Raw genomic sequence first — 24,715 nt, forward strand, 5'->3', positions numbered from 1 at the left:
ACTTAAATAGGATAGTGACTTTTTGAATTTTTTAAAAGATGTCAAACTTGACCTTAGTTAAAAGTTTAAAAATGATTTTTAATTTATTTCTCAAAATAGGCCTTAGCTTGTTTTAAAAAGTTGGTTAAAATTTTATTTTAATTTTTTTTAAAAAAAGAGAAAAATTATATAACTTAAAATAGATTGAAAGACACACACACACACAAAAAAAAAAAAAAAAAAAAAACTTTTAATCCTCTACTCAAAAGAGACTCTTCATAAGATTCTTGATATATCTATTTATGTCTATATCTATATTACACTATAAAAATTTCAGTTTTTTGCGACGACATTCCTAATACCGTCTCAAAAAAACTTTTAGTAACGACAAATGACTTTTAGCGACAACAAAGGGGGGTCACAAAAGAGAGTGTTGCTAAAACGTTTTAGTGATGGCATTATGTCGTCGCCTTTTTTTTGGCGACAACAAATGTGGTCTTTTGCGATGCCATTTTACTATCGCCTATAATATGTAAAAAAATGAGACATTTTATGACGACAATGTTGTATCGTCACTAAAATTTTTATTTGAGACGGCAACACAATGTTGTCGCAATATGTTTGTTTTGCGACGGCATGACCTCTGTCGCTAAAATTCTTTTTGCGACGGCATTGCCTGTGTCGCCAAAAAAATTAAATTTAGCTCTACTATTTTTTGCGGCAGCGTGGTGCCGTCGCAAAAAATAAAATTTAAAAAATTTAAAAAAACTACAATAGAATTATTAAAAATATTCAAATTACCTTTATTAAATGAAAAAAATTGAAAAAGAAACCAATAATTGCATAATAATAATAAATAAATAAATCTTGTATAGAAATAACAATTTCTCCATAATAAAAATATTCTTATATTCATAACTGCACATTAGAAAAATTACCCCACTATATAATATTGCATAATGCATATATAATGTTTAAATACATAATGTTGTTCACAATTCAAAAGAACATAACAAAAAACAAAAGTTTTTCTCATCATTCTCCGTGGATAACAAAAACAAAAGTTAGTCGTATTCTTCACAGGCATGCATTCTACAAGAAGCAAACTCCTACACGGGAAATATTTGAAAACAAAAAACAAAAATAATTAATGACAATATAATTATGTATTAATATGTTAATAACAAAAAAAAACATAAAAATCTAACTACTATACAATTACAAAGATAATTAAGTAAATAATTTTGCCTAAACCGAAATTCGACCCTAACTCCCAAATCGAGAACCCGATTTCAGTCTCGTCTTCTCCCACAAGTCTCTCATGCCAAGGCGGTCGTGTGTGCCAAGTTTTGTGCTAATCTGACGCCAGTTGGTGATTTTGGGGCACCAACACCTCGAATTCTAAGTTTCTTAAGAAATTAGCTTGCCTAGACCGAAATCCGACTTTAACTCCCAAATCGGGAACCCGATTCAAGTCTCATTTTCTCCCACAAGTCTCTCATGTCATAGCGGTCGTGTGTGCCATGTTTCGTGCTAATCCGACGCCGTTTGGTGATTTTGAGGCGTCAACACCTCGAATTCTGAATTTCTTAAGGAACTAGTTTGCCTAGACCGAAATCCAGCTCTAACTCCCAATCCGGGAACCCGATTCGAGTCCCGTTTTCTCCCACAAGTCTCTCATGCCAAGGCGGTCGTGTGTGCCAAGTTTCGTGCTAATCTGACGTTGTTTGGTGATTTTGGGGCGTCAACACCTTGAATTCTAAGTTTCTTAAGGAACTAGTTTGCCTAAACCGAAATCCAACTCTAACTTTCAAACCGGGAACCCGATTGTAGACACCCCATTTTTGACCGACCTTAAGACTCAGACGTCACCGATTGAGCACTTGGTGATGTGGCATATCGTGCTCGTTCAGAAGTCTCAGAGTCGCGGCCGTGAGCCCTGCCTCCGGACTTCCAAACCCTCTTATTTGCCTTGCCTCGGTTTGCGAACCAGACTCGATTTTCTCTGTTTCTTTTCCTGAGGGGAAAGAGAGGTCCCGTAGACCATCTCTCAGTGGCCGTGGGCTACATTTGGTGGCCGTAGGCCATTTTGCCCATTTCGGAGCCCGATTTCCGGTTTTTCGGGACCGTTGGCCGTGTGCCTCGGTTCGGGACCGCTTAACCATCTCCGTTTGCTCTAAATTTTGGCAGACATCTTATTTGCTCCCTTTTGAGGGACACTGGGGTCTGAGAGACCCACTTCGTGGCCGAATGCCACTTTCGGTGTTTAACAGACAGTTTTCGGGGCCCCGAACTGCGCGTTTTGGCCCCCGAACATTCGTTTTGCATCGGTTTTCGTTCATTTTTGGCAGGTACCTCTGTTTCATCCCCAGGAAGGCTGTAGAAGGGTGGGAGGCCAGCAATTATTTCAGCAACTAGTTATATATCCTCCGACGCCTTCTGACGCCCGTTTTTCTCACTTCCGAGCCAATGTTGAACACCCTTGGGCCATTTTCTTGAACTTTTAACCACATATTTGTGTTGTACACACATGGGAGGACCCTAAAAGTTGGTGGTCAGCCACTAATTCAACTTGACCCTTTTGAACCCCTCCTAAAAATGGCCTATTCTCTCTCCTGTTTTACAGTTTGCAATTTTGAACCACAAGGTTGTGATGAGGGGACCTGGGAGGCCACCAATATCATATGATCGGCTACTAATTCTCATTGACTCTTTTGACCCTTGGCCGGCCGGCCATAAGAGGTGGCCGGCCGGCCACCTGCAGCTCCAAAAGGTGGCCGGCCATAATCCCTAGGTTGTGCACTTTACAGCTGTATACTTTTTTTCCCAAAAAGATCTGTATCCGAGGGAAACAGCCTTTGGGGAAAGGACTTGGTCCTTTTCCCCCACCCTTTCCCTCCATGCTCCCCCTCTCCTTGGTCCATATAACCAGCTGCCATCTCTTGTATTAAGGGTTAGAAAAATTGCTTCAAGCATATACATACATATCTCCATCCATCTCTCTCATTTTTCCTTGAAAACTCCTAAGTTCTACCTCATTTCTTCACCACCACCAAGCACCACCACCACTACTCCATTTCTAGCAGCTTGAGAGGCTTTCCAGCAGCTAGGAGGCATCACTTCTCAAGCCAAGAAGCAACCAAAGACTTGTCTTCAAGGGTGAGTTTCAATTCCCCCTTTTTGGTCCATTTCTTGTGTCATTTTTAAGCCATATATGCTTGTTGTTTTGAGCTCCAGCCCTAACTGAAAGTAGCCTTATTTTGAGCTCTTTTTCACTTTTTCTTAAGGGCTCAACACTGTTTGAGGCCCCCATATTGCACTTGCTTCAATATCCTCCTTGAATGTCATTTTCTTGCATGACGTTTTTAGCCTATATGTGATCTGTTTTGGAGCATGATGTAAACTGTAAATAGGCTTATTTTGAGCCCCTCTTCAACATTGAAGAAGGGCTCATCACTCTTTGGGACCTCTATCTGCCACTTCATGTTATATCCCTCTTTGGTCCCCTTTTCTTGCATGCTTTGGCAGCCCATTGTGCTTCTGTTTTTGGCCTTTTTACAGTACTAAAAATAGTCTTATTTTGGCCCATTCTTCATGTTTCATTAAGGGTCTTTGGCTGTTTGTTGAATATTTTGTATACTTTGTGTTATAGCCTCTTTTGAGCCTCATCTTGCATGACATTTTGAGTGTATTTATATATTGTTTTTGGGGCTTCCATAAACTGTAAATAGTCATATTTTTGGCCCCTCTTCAGTGTTATAGAAGAGTCTTTTTCTGTGTGGGCTTTGCATCTACCACTTGCTTCTTTGTCCATTTTTCGGTCCAATTCTTGCATAAGAGCTTAGCCATACCTATGTTTGTTTTTGGGGTTTTTACAGTTCTGAAAAATGTCATATTTTGGGCCCCTCTTCAATGTTGTTGAAGGGCCCTAACCTGTTTGGGGTCAGCAACTGTGAGTTGCTTCATTATCTCATATTTAGGGCCATTTTTGCATGCTAGTTTTGCCATATTTGTGCTTACTATTTGGCCATGATTTGTACTGGTAAAATGCTAATTTTGGGGCTGCCTTGCTACTGTCTATTCATTGCATGTCCATATTGTGCATATTTGGTATAGCTATAGGCCATTTCGGGTGCCAAAATTTATGTTTCGGGACTATTCCATGCATCGGGTGCACTTTCGCCTCATTTCGGGGCTGTTTTCCCCCACATTTCAGTGCTAAAATTCCATTAACATGTTTGCATATCATTTCCCATTATTGCATTGCATATGCCATTGCCTCGATTTGCGTGCCCGTGTGCACGCGTTTCGAGACACTTCATTTTCATCCATCGGCCTCTTATGTGAGTTTGGCTGAGGCTCTCTATAACAACCCTCATACTGTTTACTGATTAATGACTGATTGATTACCGATAATCACCGATTACTGTTAAACGGAACTGATAATGACTGATAACTGACTGAGAATGGAACTGATTAAAGTACTGAACTGACTGACCGAAATTGAAACTGAAATGAATGAATACATCTGTTTGAATTGCATTTTATCTGTGGACTGTTTGTTTGATCTGTTCGTGTTTTATGTTTAAACTATTAATTGAAGGCCTTATCAGCGGCCGAACCGGAAATGGGTTAGTGTATTATGATCGTCATATTTAATATGATTTTATGGTATAATTATCTGAAAACTGATTAGGTATGATTAAATTAGATTAAATATTGATCAATTGCAGAGTTGGCCTTATTTACCGAACTACCCCTAGTGGACCACTATCTCACACACACACTTGAGCCTTATACATTGAATCAAACATTTCTTTAGCCTATTTGTGAGACCCTTAGCCGACCATAGAGAGAGAGAGACTTGAGGAGTTGAGTTCATCTCAATATTGCTTAGAATTTGAAGAGAATTGAAATGTAGATTGCTAAATTGAGCTCCTAGTCTTCTAATTCAAGACCTAAGGTAGAGTAATTACCCTCTTGTTTATGAATTGAGCTTGTTCTTGCATGATTCATGTCAAATTGAGGAGCTAAGTCTTGTTTTAGTTCATACATGTTGAAATAGAACATAATTCATGCATGCATGTTTGAATTGTTGGATTTTGAGTTGAATTCATGGCAAATTGTCACATGCATGTCCATAATTTTGTAATGGTCCATGTTTTCATCTTGTTTGTGAATCAATTGGCTCACTAGAGCATGTTTTGAAGCTTGAAAGTTATTTAAAGATCATGCATGTCATGTTTGAAGATTGTTCTTGAAAATGATTTGAAATTGAGCTTGAATTAAACACCCTTGGGCTTTGATTTCTCAAAATTGAGCTTTGAACCATGTTATACTATATGTTTATAAATGTTTTCCAGAAAATGGGCCCAAGAGGATTGGTTTTGATGCATTTGAGTGTGAGTTGGAGCTTGGAGGTGCAATCTGGAATTCCCAGATTTTGCACTTACGCTCGAGCGGGGAAAGTGGCGCTCGAGCGTGGAATCCGAGCATCCAGCATCTCTCTGCACTGTTTTGCAGTCCGCTCGAGCGGAGGATTGGGCGCTCGAGCGGAGTCATGTCTCACGCTCGAGCGGGCGTCGAGCGGAGATTTCACCCATCCAGTACTTTTACAGTACGCTCGAGCGGGAAAGTTTACGCTCGAGCGTGTACCTTTGTTGCATTACCGCTGGAGCGGGGAAACCTGCGCTCGAGCGGAACTCTGTTTTTCTGAAAATGCTTTTAAATGTGCATCTTTGCATCCTCATCTCATTCTAGGCATTCTTAGGCCTAGTTGTAGACATCTTGTTGAGGATATAGATGTAGAACACACCGAGGCATTAGGGGTTAAGTTATTATCTTTCCCAGCTGTGTAGCTTAGTGTGTTCAATCTGTTAATTGTGTAGGGTTGGCGACTGGAGAGGCACGCTCTAGCATACTGTAGCCCGAACTCTGTGAGTAACGAATGTGTAAAGATATGTTCACAAATGATTATTTTCTGAACAACTGAACTGTACTGTTTTCTGAACTGATTACTGTTAACTGAATGAATGTATGTCCTATATTCTGAACTGTATTGTGGCATCCTTGGCACCTACTGCTTACTGTTACTGTGACAGAATTCTCTGTCGGTTCCCTCGTTGGAACCACTACTGTTTACTGACTGATGGCCATCATTACTGTTCGGTCTTTTAAGACCTACTGTTACTGTTATGCTAATGGATGTACCACATATGACTGTTTACTGTACTGAGCAACTGGAATACTGATTGAAATGAACTGTTTTCATTACTGTAAGGACATTCATTCTAAACCCCTTTACGCTTTATGTTATTCACTGGGCTTTAGCTCACTGCTCATATATATATGTAGGTGTTCAGGCACCGGATTGAAGCTAGAGGCGTCAGGGTTACTCCAGTTTTGTCAAGCCAGCCTTTGTGCCTCACTGCGAGGTTCCGAGCCTAACGTGTTAGGGCTTAGGGGTGTTTTACAATTCCCCCTTTTGTACTGTTTCACTGTTTTGTATAGACTGAATGTTTACCGTACTGTTATCTAGGGTTGAGTCCCTAGTCTGAATGATTGTAAATATTGTGCATACCGTTCTGTACTGTTTACGTATAAATGTATGAAAAATCTTTTCATATAGACTGTCGCAGCTCATTGGGCATTGTTTATTTACTGTTTTGGCTTCCGCCAGGCCCTGTACTCTGTTTTACTGTATTACTGTCCTGCAGGCCTTCGGTAATCTCGGATTACTGGCCGGTTACGGTGCTAAACCCATAGGGCCGGGTTTGGGCCGTAACAGAGTGGTATCAGAGCGATACTCAACCACGAGTTATACCGCACACACGTGTCCAAATGAGCTATAGGGTGTCCTAGAAAAGTGATTAGGGCATTTCATGAACTTGAAAAGTGTGTGGCTATGTTATGACTGAATACATGTTGATGTGATAACTGTCTAAATATGCGACTGTTTATGTTACAATTTATAACTGTTATAACCGCTTATAGTGAAATGGACAACGCAAATGAACCTGACTCCTCATCTACGAAGGCAAGAATGGAAAGAATGGAAAGAATGATGGAACTAATAACTGCTAGACTTGAACAACAACAGAACCAACAGCCCCCACCTCCTCCTCCGGTACAGCCGGAACCTAATGTGAATGTGAATGATGGGGATATTATTGCTCTTACCCAGAAGTTCAGCAAAATGAAACCGCCATCCTTTCAGGGAGGCCTTGAACCGTTAAAAGCTGAAGCTTGGGTTCTGGAAACAGAAAAACTATTTGAAGTGTTCCCGTGCTCAGAAGCGAATAAAGTACTGTTAGCTACCTTCACCTTACAAGAAGAAGCTAGAAGGTGGTGGATGTTGATCCGTGATACAAATACTGTTATGACTTGGGCTCAGTTCAAGGAGTCCTTCTTTGAAAAGTACTTCCCACAGTGTGTCAGGGATAGGAAAGTAACTGAGTTTGAACAACTGAAACAGGGCACCACGTCGGTTGCCGAATATGAAACAAAATTTACTGAACTTGCCCGTTATGCACCGCATATGGTGGATACTGAGTATAAGAAGGCCAAAAAATTTGAAGGTGGCCTTAATGTTGCAATTCTTGACCGAATAAATGTTTTGAAACTACCGACTTTTGTGGGTGTTCTCGACCGGGCACTGATGGCCGAGTCGAACATTGCAGAAGTGAAACAATCCGAAACACCAACAACTGAATGGCATGGAAAAAGGCAGGGTTTCAAATTCAAGAAAGGCAAGCACAACCCGGCCAACAAGAAACAGAATACGGGGTCGACAACTAGCCCCAGCCAAGGGAGTGGTTTCATACCACCCTGTTCTGAGTGTGGCAAGAAGCACAAAGGGGTCTGCTACAAAATATCTGGAGCCTGTTACAGGTGTGGCAAGGTGGGCCACATGGTTAAAGACTGCCCCTCTGCTCCACAAGCCAGTAGTAAAGCTGCACCAAGCGCAGCAGCATCAACTGTAGCACCAAAGCCTAACCCCAAAGCTACCGGGAAAGAGCCCATGAGGCAGGGCCGAGTGTTCGCCCTAGTACCGGGAGACGTGCAAAATATAGAGACCGTTGTGTCAGGTATCCTCTCTATCTGTACGCAAAATGCATATGTATTGATTGATTCGGGGTCTACGCATTCTTATGTATCGCATGCTTTCTCACGGAAACTGGATAGACCCTTAGAACCCATGAACTATCTGCTAGCCGTATCATCACCCGTAGGGGGATCCATGACATGTGCTTATATGTACCCCGCATGTGAAATTATTGTTGGGGATATGCATCTGTTTATTGATTTACTGCCATTGAACATTGATCATTTTGATGTAATATTGGGGATGGATTGGTTACAAAAATATCATGCCACTATTGATTGTGTGACCAAGCAAGTTGTTTTCCGTCCACCTGGTTTGCCTGAATTCGTGTTTAATGGGAGTGGAGTAGTACCTCCTCCGTATTTGATTTCGTCAGTGAAAGCTGTTAAATTAATTAGAAAGGGGTGTAAAGGATATCTGTGTTCTGTACTGACTGTGTCTACTGATGATAGTGTTAAGACTGATGTGAATTGTATTCCTATAGTCAGGGAATTCCCAGATGTATTTCCAGATGATCTGCCAGGGGCTTTGATTGATAGGGAGATTGAATTTACCGTTGATGTGATTCCGGGTGCGCAGCCGATATCGAAAGCTCCTTACAGAATGGCCCCAACTGAACTGAAAGAACTGAAAGTGCAACTGCAGGAACTGCTGGATAAGAAGTTTATTAGGCCTAGCACTTCGCCATGGGGCGCTCCTGTTTTGTTTGTAAAGAAGAAAGATGGCACATTGAGATTGTGTATAGACTACCGTGAACTGAACAAGGTAACTGTGAAAAATAAATACCCATTACCGCGCATTGATGACTTATTTGATCAGTTACAGGGTGCACAAGTGTTTTCCAAAATCGATCTCAGATCGGGGTATCATCAACTGAAGGTTAAACCGGAAGACATTGATAAAACTGCTTTTAGAACGAGGTATGGCCATTATGAATTTTTAGTTATGCCATTCGGAGTCACGAATGCCCCTGCTGCATTTATGGACCTTATGAACAGAATTTTTAAACCATACCTTGACAATTTTATTGTTGTATTTATTGACGACATATTGATTTACTCCAAGAGTATAGAAGAACATGAACAACATCTGAGACTTGCCCTACAAACCTTAAGGGAACAGAAACTGTATGCTAAACTGTCTAAATGTGAATTCTGGCTTGACCATGTTATGTTTTTGGGGCATATTGTTAGCAAAGATGGGATTTCTGTTGATCCGCAGAAAATTGAAGCTGTAGTGAACTGGCCTAGACCAACAAATGTGACTGAAGTCCGAAGCTTTTTGGGATTGGCTGGATATTACAGAAGATTTGTCAAAGATTTCTCCAAAATTGCCCTACCATTGACTTAGTTAACTCAAAAGGGGACATCATTTGACTGGACTGACCAAAGGGAATCAGCATTCCAAGAGTTGAAAACTCGACTTGTGACTGCACCGGTTCTTACCTTACCTTCAGGTACAGATGGTTATACTGTATTTAGTGATGCTTCTCATAAGGGTTTGGGATGTGTTTTAATGCAGAATGGGAGAGTAATTGCCTATGCTTCCCGTCAACTGAGACCGCATGAAAAGAACTACCCGACCCATGATCTGGAACTTGCTGCAGTCATATTTGCACTGAAAATCTGGCGTCACTATCTGTACGGGGTGACATGTGAAGTATACACCGACCACAAGAGTTTAAAATATTTCTTCACACAGAAAGAACTGAACATGAGACAGCGGAGATGGCTAGAACTGATTAAAGACTATGACCTACAGATATTGTACCATCCGGGAGAAGCCAATACCGTTGCCGATGCATTGAGCCGAAAATCGATTGGAAACTTAGCATGTTTGCTTACCGGACAGAAAGAGTTGCATTGTGACCGTGAAAAATCTGAAATTGAAATTGTTCTGAGAGAACAAGGTGGAACCTTAGCTGCTATTTCTGCCCAACCAGCACTGATTGAAGAGATTAAAGAGAAACAGCAACTGGATGACTTCTTGAAGAAGATCATCGAGGAAAGAGAATCCAAACCGAGACCGGGATTCAAATTTGAGAATAATGTACTGAAATTTCAAGAAAGACTGTGTGTACCGAATGATATTGAACTGAAAAGAAGAGTTCTGCAAGAAGGCCACAATTCGAAATTGTCGATCCATCCGGGGAATACGAAAATGTACCAAGATCTGAAACAGAATTTCTGGTGGCCAGGAATGAAGAAAGAAATTGCCGACTTTGTGTCCAAATGTCTTCATTGCCAACAGGTCAAAGCTGAACATCAACGACCTGCCGGATTACTGCAACCCTTACCCATACCGGAATGGAAATGAGAGCATATCACGATGGATTTTATAGTGGGATTGCCTCGCTCCAGAAAAGGTATGGATTCAATTTGGGTTATTGTTGATAGACTAACCAAATCCGCTCACTTCTTACCTGTCAAGACAATCTATAATGCGGACAAATTGGCTGTTATCTATATTGATGAAATTGTGAGACTGCATGGAGTGCCTGTGTCTATTGTTTCTGACAGGGATTCGAAGTTTACATCGAGGTTTTGGCAAAGCCTACAGACTGCACTGGGTACTGAACTGAGATTGAGTAGTGCCTATCATCCTCAGACAGATGGCCAATCAGAAAGAACCATCCAAACTCTGGAGGATTTACTGAGAATGTGTGTCCTTGATTTTCAGGGAAACTGGGAAAGCCATTTACCATTGGCTGAATTCGCCTACAATAACAGTTACCATTCGAGTATTGGTATGGCGCCTTTCGAGGCATTGTATGGCAGAAAGTGTAGATCTCCGATTTGCTGGGCAGAAGTTGGAGATGGGCCTTTGCTTGGGCCCGAGATTGTTTATGAAACCACTGATACAACAGAGACTGAAAACTGCACAGAGCAGACAGAAGAGTTATGCTGATGTCAGAAGACGAGACAGAGAGTATGAAGTGGGTGATCACGTGTTTGTGAAAGTGACACCAATGAAGGGCCAGACTCGTTTTGGAGTCAAAGGCAAGTTAGCGCCAAGATACGTCGGACCATATGAGATTATTGAGAAAATCAATCCGGTGGCGTATCAAGTTGCGCTTCCTCCTGAAATGGAGCACATGCATAACGTCTTCCATATCTCTATGTTGAGAGACTACCTTCGGGATCCTTTCCATGTAATTGAGCCTCCTCGTATAGTGCTGAGTGATGACTACACTTATGAGGAGCGGCCTATACAGATTGTAAACAGACGGATCAAGAAACTGAGAAACAAAACGATCCCACTGGTGAAAGTTGACTGGCAAAACCATGGTGACGTGTATGCCACTTGGGAAAGGGAAGATGACATGGCCAAACGATATCCTGAACTGTTTCCACTGAACCCTGTTTTCTTCCAGAATGAAGGTAACTCGAGTTTAGAGGACTAAACTCTTTATAAGGAGGGGAGACTGTAACAACCCTCATACTGTTTACTGATTAATGACTGATTGATTACCGATAATCACCGATTACTGTTAAACGGAACTGATAATGACTGATAACTGACTGAGAATGGAACTGATTAAAGTACTGAACTGACTGACCGAAATTGAAACTGAAATGAATGAATACATCTGTTTGAATTGCATTTTATCTGTGGACTGTTTGTTTGATCTGTTCGTGTTTTATGTTTAAACTATTAATTGAAGGCCTTATCAGCGGCCGAACCGGAAATGGGTTAGTGTATTATGATCGTCATATTTAATATGATTTTATGGTATAATTATCTGAAAACTGATTAGGTATGATTAAATTAGATTAAATATTGATCAATTGCAGAGTTGGCCTTATTTACCGAACTACCCCTAGTGGACCACTATCTCACACACACACTTGAGCCTTATACATTGAATCAAACATTTCTTTAGCCTATTTGTGAGACCCTTAGCCGACCATAGAGAGAGAGAGACTTGAGGAGTTGAGTTCATCTCAATATTGCTTAGAATTTGAAGAGAATTGAAATGTAGATTGCTAAATTGAGCTCCTAGTCTTCTAATTCAAGACCTAAGGTAGAGTAATTACCCTCTTGTTTATGAATTGAGCTTGTTCTTGCATGATTCATGTCAAATTGAGGAGCTAAGTCTTGTTTTAGTTCATACATGTTGAAATAGAACATAATTCATGCATGCATGTTTGAATTGTTGGATTTTGAGTTGAATTCATGGCAAATTGTCACATGCATGTCCATAATTTTGTAATGGTCCATGTTTTCATCTTGTTTGTGAATCAATTGGCTCACTAGAGCATGTTTTGAAGCTTGAAAGTTATTTAAAGATCATGCATGTCATGTTTGAAGATTGTTCTTGAAAATGATTTGAAATTGAGCTTGAATTAAACACCCTTGGGCTTTGATTTCTCAAAATTGAGCTTTGAACCATGTTATACTATGTGTTTATAAATGTTTTCCAGAAAATGGGCCCAAGAGGATTGGTTTTGATGCATTTGAGTGTGAGTTGGAGCTTGGAGGTGCAATCTGGAATTCCCAGATTTTGCACTTACGCTCGAGCGGGGAAAGTGGCGCTCGAGCGTGGAATCCGAGCATCCAGCATCTCTCTGCACTGTTTTGCAGTCCGCTCGAGCGGAGGATTGGGCGCTCGAGCGGAGTCATGTCTCACGCTCGAGCGGGCGTCGAGCGGAGATTTCACCCATCCAGTACTTTTACAGTACGCTCGAGCGGGAAAGTTTACGCTCGAGCGTGTACCTTTGTTGCATTACCGCTGGAACGGGGAAACCTGCGCTCGAGCGGAACTCTGTTTTTCTGAAAATGCTTTTAAATGTGCATCTTTGCATCCTCATCTCATTCTAGGCATTCTTAGGCCTAGTTGTAGACATCTTGTTGAGGATATAGATGTAGAACACACCGAGGCATTAGGGGTTAAGTTATTATCTTTCCCAGCTGTGTAGCTTAGTGTGTTCAATCTGTTAATTGTGTAGGGTTGGCGACTGGAGAGGCACGCTCTAGCATACTGTAGCCCGAACTCTGTGAGTAACGAATGTGTAAAGATATGTTCACAAATGATTATTTTCTGAACAACTGAACTGTACTGTTTTCTGAACTGATTACTGTTAACTGAATGAATGTATGTCCTATATTCTGAACTGTATTGTGGCATCCTTGGCACCTACTGCTTACTGTTACTGTGACAGAATTCTCTGTCGGTTCCCTCGTTGGAACCACTACTGTTTACTGACTGATGGCCATCATTACTGTTCGGTCTTTTAAGACCTACTGTTACTGTTATGCTAATGGATGTACCACATATGACTGTTTACTGTACTGAGCAACTGGAATACTGATTGAAATGAACTGTTTTCATTACTGTAAGGACATTCATTCTAAACCCCTTTACGCTTTATGTTATTCACTGGGCTTTAGCTCACTGCTCATATATATATGTAGGTGTTCAGGCACCGGATTGAAGCTAGAGGCGTCAGGGTTACTCCAGTTTTGTCAAGCCAGCCTTTGTGCCTCACTGCGAGGTTCCGAGCCTAACGTGTTAGGGCTTAGGGGTGTTTTACAATTCCCCCTTTTGTACTGTTTCACTGTTTTGTATAGACTGAATGTTTACCGTACTGTTATCTAGGGTTGAGTCCCTAGTCTGAATGATTGTAAATATTGTGCATACCGTTCTGTACTGTTTACGTATAAATGTATGAAAAATCTTTTCATATAGACTGTCGCAGCTCATTGGGCATTGTTTATTTACTGTTTTGGCTTCCGCCAGGCCCTGTACTCTGTTTTACTGTATTACTGTCCTGCAGGCCTTCGGTAATCTCGGATTACTGGCCGGTTACGGTGCTAAACCCATAGGGCCGGGTTTGGGCCGTAACAGAGTGGTATCAGAGCGATACTCAACCACGAGTTATACCGCACACACGTGTCCAAATGAGCTATAGGGTGTCCTAGAAAAGTGATTAGGGCATTTCATGAACTTGAAAAGTGTGTGGCTATGTTATGACTGAATACATGTTGATGTGATAACTGTCTAAATATGCGACTGTTTATGTTACAATTTATAACTGTTATAACCGCTTATAGTGAAATGGACAACGCAAATGAACCTGACTCCTCATCTACGAAGGCAAGAATGGAAAGAATGGAAAGAATGATGGAACTAATAACTGCTAGACTTGAACAACAACAGAACCAACAGCCCCCACCTCCTCCTCCGGTACAGCCGGAACCTAATGTGAATGTGAATGATGGGGATATTATTGCTCTTACCCAGAAGTTCAGCAAAATGAAACCGCCATCCTTTCAGGGAGGCCTTGAACCGTTAAAAGCTGAAGCTTGGGTTCTGGAAACAGAAAAACTATTTGAAGTGTTCCCGTGCTCAGAAGCGAATAAAGTACTGTTAGCTACCTTCACCTTACAAGAAGAAGCTAGAAGGTGGTGGATGTTGATCCGTGATACAAATACTGTTATGACTTGGGCTCAGTTCAAGGAGTCCTTCTTTGAAAAGTACTTCCCACAGTGTGTCAGGGATAGGAAAGTAACTGAGTTTGAACAACTGAAACAGGGCACCACGTCGGTTGCCGAATATGAAACAAAATTTACTGAACTTGCCCGTTATGCACCGCATATGGTGGATACTGAGTATAAGAAGGCCAAAAAATTTGAAGGTGGCCTTAATGTTGCAATTCTTGACCGAATAAATGTTTTGAAACTACCGACTTTTGTGGGTGTTCTCGACCGGGCACTGATGGCCGAGTCGAACATTGCAGAAGTGAAACAATCCGAAACACCAACAACTGAATGGCATGGAAAAAGGCAGGGTTTCAAATTCAAGAAAGGCAAGCACAACCCGGCCAACAAGAAACAGAATACGGGGTCGACAACTAGCCCCAGCCAAGGGAGTGGTTTCATACCACCCTGTTCTGAGTGTGGCAAGAAGCACAAAGGGGTCTGCTACAAAATATCTGGAGCCTGTTACAGGTGTGGCAAGGTGGGCCACATGGTTAAAGACTGCCCCTCTGCTCCACAAGCCAGTAGTAAAGCTGCACCAAGCGCAGCAGCATCAACTGTAGCACCAAAGCCTAACCCCAAAGCTACCGGGAAAGAGCCCATGAGGCAGGGCCGAGTGTTCGCCCTAGTACCGGGAGACGTGCAAAATATAGAGACCGTTGTGTCAGGTATCCTCTCTATCTGTACGCAAAATGCATATGTATTGATTGATTCGGGGTCTACGCATTCTTATGTATCGCATGCTTTCTCACGGAAACTGGATAGACCCTTAGAACCCATGAACTATCTGCTAGCCGTATCATCACCCGTAGGGGGATCCATGACATGTGCTTATATGTACCCCGCATGTGAAATTATTGTTGGGGATATGCATCTGTTTATTGATTTACTGCCATTGAACATTGATCATTTTGATGTAATATTGGGGATGGATTGGTTACAAAAATATCATGCCACTATTGATTGTGTGACCAAGCAAGTTGTTTTCCGTCCACCTGGTTTGCCTGAATTCGTGTTTAATGGGAGTGGAGTAGTACCTCCTCCGTATTTGATTTCGTCAGTGAAAGCTGTTAAATTAATTAGAAAGGGGTGTAAAGGATATCTGTGTTCTGTACTGACTGTGTCTACTGATGATAGTGTTAAGACTGATGTGAATTGTATTCCTATAGTCAGGGAATTCCCAGATGTATTTCCAGATGATCTGCCAGGGGCTTTGATTGACAGGGAGATTGAATTTACCGTTGATGTGATTCCGGGTGCGCAGCCGATATCGAAAGCTCCTTACAGAATGGCCCCAACTGAACTGAAAGAACTGAAAGTGCAACTGCAGGAACTGCTGGATAAGAAGTTTATTAGGCCTAGCACTTCGCCATGGGGCGCTCCTGTTTTGTTTGTAAAGAAGAAAGATGGCACATTGAGATTGTGTATAGACTATCGTGAACTGAACAAGGTAACTGTGAAAAATAAATACCCATTACCGCGCATTGATGACTTATTTGATCAGTTACAGGGTGCACAAGTGTTTTCCAAAATCGATCTCAGATCGGGGTATCATCAACTGAAGGTTAAACCGGAAGACATTGATAAAACTGCTTTTAGAACGAGGTATGGCCATTATGAATTTTTAGTTATGCCATTCGGAGTCACGAATGCCCCTGCTGCATTTATGGACCTTATGAACAGAATTTTTAAACCATACCTTGACAATTTTATTGTTGTATTTATTGACGACATATTGATTTACTCCAAGAGTATAGAAGAACATGAACAACATCTGAGACTTGCCCTACAAACCTTAAGGGAACAGAAACTGTATGCTAAACTGTCTAAATGTGAATTCTGGCTTGACCATGTTATGTTTTTGGGGCATATTGTTAGCAAAGATGGGATTTCTGTTGATTCGCAGAAAATTGAAGCTGTAGTGAACTGGCCTAGACCAACAAATGTGACTGAAGTCCGAAGCTTTTTAGGATTGGCTGGATATTACAGAAGATTTGTCAAAGATTTCTCCAAAATTGCCCTACCATTGACTTAGTTAACTCAAAAGGGGACATCATTTGACTGGATTGACCAAAGGGAATCAGCATTCCAAGAGTTGAAAACTCGACTTGTGACTGCACCGGTTCTTACCTTACCTTCAGGTACAGATGGTTATACTGTATTTAGTGATGCTTCTCATAAGGGTTTGGGATGTGTTTTAATGCAGAATGGGAGAGTAATTGCCTATGCTTCCCGTCAACTGAGACCGCATGAAAAGAACTACCCGACCCATGATCTGGAACTTGCTGCAGTCATATTTGCACTGAAAATCTGGCGTCACTATCTGTACGGGGTGACATGTGAAGTATACACCGACCACAAGAGTTTAAAATATTTCTTCACACAGAAAGAACTGAACATGAGACAGCGGAGATGGCTAGAACTGATTAAAGACTATGACCTACAGATATTGTACCATCCGGGAGAAGCCAATACCGTTGCCGATGCATTGAGCCGAAAATCGATTGGAAACTTAGCATGTTTGCTTACCGGACAGAAAGAGTTGCATTGTGACCGTGAAAAATCTGAAATTGAAATTGTTCTGAGAGAACAAGGTGGAACCTTAGCTGCTATTTCTGCCCAACCAGCACTGATTGAAGAGATTAAAGAGAAACAGCAACTGGATGACTTCTTGAAGAAGATCATCGAGGAAAGAGAATCCAAACCGAGACCGGGATTCAAATTTGAGAATAATGTACTGAAATTTCAAGAAAGACTGTGTGTACCGAATGATATTGAACTGAAAAGAAGAGTTCTACAAGAAGGCCACAATTCGAAATTGTCGATCCATCCCGGGAATACGAAAATGTACCAAGATCTGAAACAGAATTTCTGGTGGCCAGGAATGAAGAAAGAAATTGCCGACTTTGTGTCCAAATGTCTTCATTGCCAACAGGTCAAAGCTGAACATCAACGACCTGCCGGATTACTGCAACCCTTACCCATACCGGAATGGAAATGAGAGCATATCACGATGGATTTTATAGTGGGATTGCCTCGCTCCAGAAAAGGTATGGATTCAATTTGGGTTATTGTTGATAGACTAACCAAATCCGCTCACTTCTTACCTGTCAAGACAATCTATAATGCGGACAAATTGGCTGTTATCTATATTGATGAAATTGTGAGACTGCATGGAGTGCCTGTGTCTATTGTTTCTGACAGGGATTCGAAGTTTACATCGAGGTTTTGGCAAAGCCTACAGACTGCACTGGGTACTGAACTGAGATTGAGTAGTGCCTATCATCCTCAGACAGATGGCCAATCAGAAAGAACCATCCAAACTCTGGAGGATTTACTGAGAATGTGTGTCCTTGATTTTCAGGGAAACTGGGAAAGCCATTTACCATTGGCTGAATTCGCCTACAATAACAGTTACCATTCGAGTATTGGTATGGCGCCTTTCGAGGCATTGTATGGCAGAAAGTGTAGATCTCCGATTTGCTGGGCAGAAGTTGGAGATGGGCCTTTGCTTGGGCCCGAGATTGTTTATGAAACCACTGATACAACAGAGACTGAAAACTGCACAGAGCAGACAGAAGAGTTATGCTGATGTCAGAAGACGAGACAGAGAGTATGAAGTGGGTGATCACGTGTTTGTGAAAGTGACACCAATGAAGGGCCAGACTCGTTTTGGAGTCAAAGGCAAGTTAGCGCCAAGATACGTCGGACCATATGAGATTATTGAGAAAATCAATCCGGTGGCGTATCAAGTTGCGCTTCCTCCTGAAATGGAGCACATGCATAACGTCTTCCATATCTCTATGTTGAGAGACTACCTTCGGGATCCTTTCCATGTAATTGAGCCTCCTCGTATAGTGCTGAGTGATGACTACACTTACGAGGAGCGGCCTATACAGATTGTAAACAGACGGATCAAGAAACTGAGAAACAAAACGATCCCACTGGTGAAAGTTGACTGGCAAAACCATGGTGACGTGTATGCCACTTGGGAAAGGGAAGATGACATGGCCAAACGATATCCTGAACTGTTTCCACTGAACCCTGTTTTCTTCCAGAATGAAGGTAACTCGAGTTTAGAGGACTAAACTCTTTATAAGGAGGGGAGACTGTAACAACCCTCATACTGTTTACTGATTAATGACTGATTGATTACCGATAATCACCGATTACTGTTAAACGGAACTGATAATGACTGATAACTGACTGAGAATGGAACTGATTAAAGTACTGAACTGACTGACCGAAATTGAAACTGAAATGAATGAATACATCTGTTTGAATTGCATTTTATCTGTGGACTGTTTGTTTGATCTGTTCGTGTTTTATGTTTAAACTATTAATTGAAGGCCTTATCAGCGGCCGAACCGGAAATGGGTTAGTGTATTATGATCGTCATATTTAATATGATTTTATGGTATAATTATCTGAAAACTGATTAGGTATGATTAAATTAGATTAAATATTGATCAATTGCAGAGTTGGCCTTATTTACCGAACTACCCCTAGTGGACCACTATCTCACACACACACTTGAGCCTTATACATTGAATCAAACATTTCTTTAGCCTATTTGTGAGACCCTTAGCCGACCATAGAGAGAGAGAGACTTGAGGAGTTGAGTTCATCTCAATATTGCTTAGAATTTGAAGAGAATTGAAATGTAGATTGCTAAATTGAGCTCCTAGTCTTCTAATTCAAGACCTAAGGTAGAGTAATTACCCTCTTGTTTATGAATTGAGCTTGTTCTTGCATGATTCATGTCAAATTGAGGAGCTAAGTCTTGTTTTAGTTCATACATGTTGAAATAGAACATAATTCATGCATGCATGTTTGAATTGTTGGATTTTGAGTTGAATTCATGGCAAATTGTCACATGCATGTCCATAATTTTGTAATGGTCCATGTTTTCATCTTGTTTGTGAATCAATTGGCTCACTAGAGCATGTTTTGAAGCTTGAAAGTTATTTAAAGATCATGCATGTCATGTTTGAAGATTGTTCTTGAAAATGATTTGAAATTGAGCTTGAATTAAACACCCTTGGGCTTTGATTTCTCAAAATTGAGCTTTGAACCATGTTATACTATGTGTTTATAAATGTTTTCCAGAAAATGGGCCCAAGAGGATTGGTTTTGATGCATTTGAGTGTGAGTTGGAGCTTGGAGGTGCAATCTGGAATTCCCAGATTTTGCACTTACGCTCGAGCGGGGAAAGTGGCGCTCGAGCGTGGAATCCGAGCATCCAGCATCTCTCTGCACTGTTTTGCAGTCCGCTCGAGCGGAGGATTGGGCGCTCGAGCGGAGTCATGTCTCACGCTCGAGCGGGCGTCGAGCGGAGATTTCACCCATCCAGTACTTTTACAGTACGCTCGAGCGGGAAAGTTTACGCTCGAGCGTGTACCTTTGTTGCATTACCGCTGGAACGGGGAAACCTGCGCTCGAGCGGAACTCTGTTTTTCTGAAAATGCTTTTAAATGTGCATCTTTGCATCCTCATCTCATTCTAGGCATTCTTAGGCCTAGTTGTAGACATCTTGTTGAGGATATAGATGTAGAACACACCGAGGCATTAGGGGTTAAGTTATTATCTTTCCCAGCTGTGTAGCTTAGTGTGTTCAATCTGTTAATTGTGTAGGGTTGGCGACTGGAGAGGCACGCTCTAGCATACTGTAGCCCGAACTCTGTGAGTAACGAATGTGTAAAGATATGTTCACAAATGATTATTTTCTGAACAACTGAACTGTACTGTTTTCTGAACTGATTACTGTTAACTGAATGAATGTATGTCCTATATTCTGAACTGTATTGTGGCATCCTTGGCACCTACTGCTTACTGTTACTGTGACAGAATTCTCTGTCGGTTCCCTCGTTGGAACCACTACTGTTTACTGACTGATGGCCATCATTACTGTTCGGTCTTTTAAGACCTACTGTTACTGTTATGCTAATGGATGTACCACATATGACTGTTTACTGTACTGAGCAACTGGAATACTGATTGAAATGAACTGTTTTCATTACTGTAAGGACATTCATTCTAAACCCCTTTACGCTTTATGTTATTCACTGGGCTTTAGCTCACTGCTCATATATATATGTAGGTGTTCAGGCACCGGATTGAAGCTAGAGGCGTCAGGGTTACTCTAGTTTTGTCAAGCCAGCCTTTGTGCCTCACTGCGAGGTTCCGAGCCTAACGTGTTAGGGCTTAGGGGTGTTTTACAATTCCCCCTTTTGTACTGTTTCACTGTTTTGTATAGACTGAATGTTTACCGTACTGTTATCTAGGGTTGAGTCCCTAGTCTGAATGATTGTAAATATTGTGCATACCGTTCTGTACTGTTTACGTATAAATGTATGAAAAATCTTTTCATATAGACTGTCGCAGCTCATTGGGCATTGTTTATTTACTGTTTTGGCTTCCGCCAGGCCCTGTACTCTGTTTTACTGTATTACTGTCCTGCAGGCCTTCGGTAATCTCGGATTACTGGCCGGTTACGGTGCTAAACCCATAGGGCCGGGTTTGGGCCGTAACAGAGTGGTATCAGAGCGATACTCAACCACGAGTTATACCGCACACACGTGTCCAAATGAGCTATAGGGTGTCCTAGAAAAGTGATTAGGGCATTTCATGAACTTGAAAAGTGTGTGGCTATGTTATGACTGAATACATGTTGATGTGATAACTGTCTAAATATGCGACTGTTTATGTTACAATTTATAACTGTTATAACCGCTTATAGTGAAATGGACAACGCAAATGAACCTGACTCCTCATCTACGAAGGCAAGAATGGAAAGAATGGAAAGAATGATGGAACTAATAACTGCTAGACTTGAACAACAACAGAACCAACAGCCCCCACCTCCTCCTCCGGTACAGCCGGAACCTAATGTGAATGTGAATGATGGGGATATTATTGCTCTTACCCAGAAGTTCAGCAAAATGAAACCGCCATCCTTTCAGGGAGGCCTTGAACCGTTAAAAGCTGAAGCTTGGGTTCTGGAAACAGAAAAACTATTTGAAGTGTTCCCGTGCTCAGAAGCGAATAAAGTACTGTTAGCTACCTTCACCTTACAAGAAGAAGCTAGAAGGTGGTGGATGTTGATCCGTGATACAAATACTGTTATGACTTGGGCTCAGTTCAAGGAGTCCTTCTTTGAAAAGTACTTCCCACAGTGTGTCAGGGATAGGAAAGTAACTGAGTTTGAACAACTGAAACAGGGCACCACGTCGGTTGCCGAATATGAAACAAAATTTACTGAACTTGCCCGTTATGCACCGCATATGGTGGATACTGAGTATAAGAAGGCCAAAAAATTTGAAGGTGGCCTTAATGTTGCAATTCTTGACCGAATAAATGTTTTGAAACTACCGACTTTTGTGGGTGTTCTCGACCGGGCACTGATGGCCGAGTCGAACATTGCAGAAGTGAAACAATCCGAAACACCAACAACTGAATGGCATGGAAAAAGGCAGGGTTTCAAATTCAAGAAAGGCAAGCACAACCCGGCCAACAAGAAACAGAATACGGGGTCGACAACTAGCCCCAGCCAAGGGAGTGGTTTCATACCACCCTGTTCTGAGTGTGGCAAGAAGCACAAAGGGGTCTGCTACAAAATATCTGGAGCCTGTTACAGGTGTGGCAAGGTGGGCCACATGGTTAAAGACTGCCCCTCTGCTCCACAAGCCAGTAGTAAAGCTGCACCAAGCGCAGCAGCATCAACTGTAGCACCAAAGCCTAACCCCAAAGCTACCGGGAAAGAGCCCATGAGGCAGGGCCGAGTGTTCGCCCTAGTACCGGGAGACGTGCAAAATATAGAGACCGTTGTGTCAGGTATCCTCTCTATCTGTACGCAAAATGCATATGTATTGATTGATTCGGGGTCTACGCATTCTTATGTATCGCATGCTTTCTCACGGAAACTGGATAGACCCTTAGAACCCATGAACTATCTGCTAGCCGTATCATCACCCGTAGGGGGATCCATGACATGTGCTTATATGTACCCCGCATGTGAAATTATTGTTGGGGATATGCATCTGTTTATTGATTTACTGCCATTGAACATTGATCATTTTGATGTAATATTGGGGATGGATTGGTTACAAAAATATCATGCCACTATTGATTGTGTGACCAAGCAAGTTGTTTTCCGTCCACCTGGTTTGCCTGAATTCGTGTTTAATGGGAGTGGAGTAGTACCTCCTCCGTATTTGATTTCGTCAGTGAAAGCTGTTAAATTAATTAGAAAGGGGTGTAAAGGATATCTGTGTTCTGTACTGACTGTGTCTACTGATGATAGTGTTAAGACTGATGTGAATTGTATTCCTATAGTCAGGGAATTCCCAGATGTATTTCCAGATGATCTGCCAGGGGCTTTGATTGACAGGGAGATTGAATTTACCGTTGATGTGATTCCGGGTGCGCAGCCGATATCGAAAGCTCCTTACAGAATGGCCCCAACTGAACTGAAAGAACTGAAAGTGCAACTGCAGGAACTGCTGGATAAGAAGTTTATTAGGCCTAGCACTTCGCCATGGGGCGCTCCTGTTTTGTTTGTAAAGAAGAAAGATGGCACATTGAGATTGTGTATAGACTACCGTGAACTGAACAAGGTAACTGTGAAAAATAAATACCCATTACCGCGCATTGATGACTTATTTGATCAGTTACAGGGTGCACAAGTGTTTTCCAAAATCGATCTCAGATCGGGGTATCATCAACTGAAGGTTAAACCGGAAGACATTGATAAAACTGCTTTTAGAACGAGGTATGGCCATTATGAATTTTTAGTTATGCCATTCGGAGTCACGAATGCCCCTGCTGCATTTATGGACCTTATGAACAGAATTTTTAAACCATACCTTGACAATTTTATTGTTGTATTTATTGACGACATATTGATTTACTCCAAGAGTATAGAAGAACATGAACAACATCTGAGACTTGCCCTACAAACCTTAAGGGAACAGAAACTGTATGCTAAACTGTCTAAATGTGAATTCTGGCTTGACCATGTTATGTTTTTGGGGCATATTGTTAGCAAAGATGGGATTTCTGTTGATCCGCAGAAAATTGAAGCTGTAGTGAACTGGCCTAGACCAACAAATGTGACTGAAGTCCGAAGCTTTTTGGGATTGGCTGGATATTACAGAAGATTTGTCAAAGATTTCTCCAAAATTGCCCTACCATTGACTTAGTTAACTCAAAAGGGGACATCATTTGACTGGACTGACCAAAGGGAATCAGCATTCCAAGAGTTGAAAACTCGACTTGTGACTGCACCGGTTCTTACCTTACCTTCAGGTACAGATGGTTATACTGTATTTAGTGATGCTTCTCATAAGGGTTTGGGATGTGTTTTAATGCAGAATGGGAGAGTAATTGCCTATGCTTCCCGTCAACTGAGACCGCATGAAAAGAACTACCCGACCCATGATCTGGAACTTGCTGCAGTCATATTTGCACTGAAAATCTGGCGTCACTATCTGTACGGGGTGACATGTGAAGTATACACCGACCACAAGAGTTTAAAATATTTCTTCACACAGAAAGAACTGAACATGAGACAGCGGAGATGGCTAGAACTGATTAAAGACTATGACCTACAGATATTGTACCATCCGGGAGAAACCAATACCGTTGCCGATGCATTGAGCCGAAAATCGATTGGAAACTTAGCATGTTTGCTTACCGGACAGAAAAAGTTGCATTGTGACCGTGAAAAATCTGAAATTGAAATTGTTCTGAGAGAACAAGGTGGAACCTTAGCTGCTATTTCTGCCCAACCAGCACTGATTGAAGAGATTAAAGAGAAACAGCAACTGGATGACTTCTTGAAGAAGATCATCGAGGAAAGAGAATCCAAACCGAGACCGGGATTCAAATTTGAGAATAATGTACTGAAATTTCAAGAAAGACTGTGTGTACCGAATGATATTGAACTGAAAAGAAGAGTTCTGCAAGAAGGCCACAATTCGAAATTGTCGATCCATCCGGGGAATACGAAAATGTACCAAGATCTGAAACAGAATTTCTGGTGGCCAGGAATGAAGAAAGAAATTGCCGACTTTGTGTCCAAATGTCTTCATTGCCAACAGGTCAAAGCTGAACATCAACGACCTGCCGGATTACTGCAACCCTTACCCATAC

This window comes from Camellia sinensis, chromosome 3 (assembly GCF_055761805.1).
Source record: "Camellia sinensis isolate YWXY chromosome 3, ASM5576180v1, whole genome shotgun sequence".
NCBI lineage: Eukaryota > Viridiplantae > Streptophyta > Magnoliopsida > Ericales > Theaceae > Camellia > Camellia sinensis.